This window comes from Malaclemys terrapin, chromosome 15, assembly GCF_027887155.1.
Source record: "Malaclemys terrapin pileata isolate rMalTer1 chromosome 15, rMalTer1.hap1, whole genome shotgun sequence".
In the NCBI taxonomy this organism is placed as follows: domain Eukaryota; kingdom Metazoa; phylum Chordata; order Testudines; family Emydidae; genus Malaclemys; species Malaclemys terrapin.
The window spans coordinates 15,913,010-15,915,509 of record NC_071519.1 but is presented as its reverse complement, the minus strand read 5'-3'; the positions used below and the strand labels follow the sequence as shown (position 1 = coordinate 15,915,509).

The following is a 2,500-nucleotide window of genomic DNA, read 5'->3' as shown; positions in this document are numbered from 1 at the left end:
GAGGAGGGGGCGCCCAGGGAAGGAGGGAGATCCGGGTTGACCTGGTGACCGGACGGGAAAGCGGCCACCGGGCGTGCCCGTTCAAACCTACGGGTTGACCTGGTGGCCGGGAAGCGAACCGGCCAGCAGGCGAACCCGTTCGATTCCATGGGTTGACCTGGTGCCCGGGAGGGGACTCTGAAAAATTTTCAGCCCTTTCGGCTCGGGGTTGACCTGGTGGCCGAGAGGGGACTCGGACGGCAGGCAAGCCGCCCTGGGCTCACCCTCCCCGGCCGCAGCGAGGGACTGCCCCCCACCCACCCACCCCCCCCCCCGGCTGACAGGATCAGGGCGCACTGGATGTCCGGGACAATATTTTCCCCGACGCCGGGGAGGGCGGGCGGGCGGAGGGGCTCTGGCGGCCAGCCCGGGCCCCGGAGCTCGAGAAGGAAAAAAGGACCGGGCCCGCGAGAGACGGGGGCCCTGCCGCAGGGGGGCAGTCCGACCGGGGCTCACCGTGCGGCAGGCCCGGGCGTCGGCAGGGGAAAGCGGGCGAGGAGGCGCGGGGGCCGGGTGCCTACGGCCATACCGGACCGAACGCCCCCGATCCCGTCCGATCTCGGAAGGTAAACCGTCCCGGGCCTGGCTAGTACTTGGATGGGTGACCGCCTGGGAATCCCAGGTGCCGTAGGCAGCTTTTCCCGGTCCGAGCCAGCTCTCTCTCCTTTTCTGGGGAGGAAGGAGAGGGGGGGGACGGGCCGGAAAGCCCCTCGTCGCTCCTGCCGAGTCGGAGGTCGCGGCCGCAGGTCACGGGTCTGGGCGCCTGGGGTCCGGCTCCCCACCCGGCTTCCTCCGCGGAGGACCCACCGAAGCCGCTGGGGGAGACCCCGGGCATGGGGCGGACTGGCCCGGACCCTCCCGGCCGCCGGCCCGCAGGACCGCCCCGAATCCCCCCGCCCCGCGGCCACCCAGGCCAGGCCTGGCCAGGCGGGACGGACGGCGGGTGTCCAGCGCCCAGCGGCTTCCGCCAGCGGGGACCCACGGCCCCCAAAGCCGCAGGGGGAGGCCCCGGGCCCGGGACGGACTCGCTCGGACCCCCTGCGCCCGGGCGCCGGCTCGCGGGACCGCCCCGAATCCCCCCGCGGCCACCCAGGCCAGGCCTGGCCAGGCGGGACGGACGGCGGGTGTCCAGCGCCCAGCGGCTTCCTCCAGCGGGGACCCACGGCCCCCAGAGCCGCAGGGGGACACCCCGGGGCCGGGACGGACTCGCTCGGACGCGCTCGGACCCCCTGCGCCCGGCCGCCGGCTCGCGGGACCGCCCCGAATCCCCCGCCCCGCGGCCACCCAGGCCAGGCCTGGCCAGGCGGGACGGACGGCGGGTGTCCAGCGCCCAGCGGCTTCCGCCAGCGGGGACCCACGGCCCCCCAGAGCCGCAGGGGGAGACCCCGGGGCCGGGACGGACTCGCTCGGACGCGCTCGGACCCCCTGCGCCCGGCCGCCGGCTCGCGGGACCGCCCCGAATCCCCCCGCGGCCACCCAGGCCAGGCCTGGCCTGGCCTGGCAGGCCGGCGTGCAGCTCCCCCGGGCTTCCTCCCCCGACGACCCGCGCCCCCCCGAGCCGCAGGCGGAGACCCCGGCCCCGGGGCGGACCGGCCCGGGCTCGCTCGAGCCCCCTGCGCCCGGCCCGCAGGACCGCCCCCCCCCCCCCCCCGAATCCCCCGGGAGAGGCCCGGCCTGCACGCCACTGACGACCCGCGGCCCCCAAAGTCGCGGGAGGCGCCCCCGGCCCCGGGGGCCGGTTAGCTCCGTGTCGCTCCGCGCCCCCCCCCCGCCCCTCGCTGCCGGGACCGGGCACCGCCCCAGAGTCAGCCGCAGCCGGACGGCCTGAGAGCTGCCCTCCTGTGGACGACGGTGAGTTTACCTTGACACTAACCGGCCATCAGCCAGGTCAACCCCATTGCTAGACTGGGGTGGACCTGGTGGCCGAGTGGGGACTTGGAACATTTGACAGCTGCTCCCCGGGGCTTGACCGCTTGTCCTGAACGCCCCCCCCCCCACCCCACCCCCCCCAGCCCCCGGCTCCTGCTCCCCTCTCCCCAGCCTCGGTGCTCCGCTCCCTGCCTCGGAGGCTGCCCCTTTGCGGCGCCTGCATCGCCTCCGAGGACGCGCACCTTCCGGAGGCTGGACGTAAAGCCTGACGCCCGCCACCGCCGCCGACCCGGCTCTCCGAGGGACGACTGTGAGGCCTCCCCCCACCCCCGGACCGCCCTGGGGACGACTGCTAAGCCTCCCCCAACGGACCGCCCGGGGGAAGACTGCTAAGCCTTCCCCGGACCTGCTCCCTCTCGACTATTAAGCCCCCCCTCTGTGGTCCTCAGGACCGCTGCCGCGCAGCCCTCGGAGTGGGGTGACACCCGGGCCGGAAAGGAAACCGGCCACCAGGTCAACCCGTCGAATCCGTTGGGTTGACCTGGTGGCCGGAAAGCAAACCGGCCGCCAGGTCAACCCGGTAGATTCAGCG

The 2,500-nt window shown here is 75.3% G+C and overlaps 1 non-coding gene across 1 annotated transcript; it reads left to right on the top strand.

The window, feature by feature from the left end:
- Positions 1-554: 554 nt before the first annotated feature.
- LOC128823854 (5S ribosomal RNA) lies at positions 555-673 on the top strand. The gene has a single exon (XR_008442088.1). It is a non-coding gene; the product is annotated as a 5S ribosomal RNA (ribosomal RNA).
- The last annotated feature ends 1,827 nt before the right edge of the window (positions 674-2,500 follow it).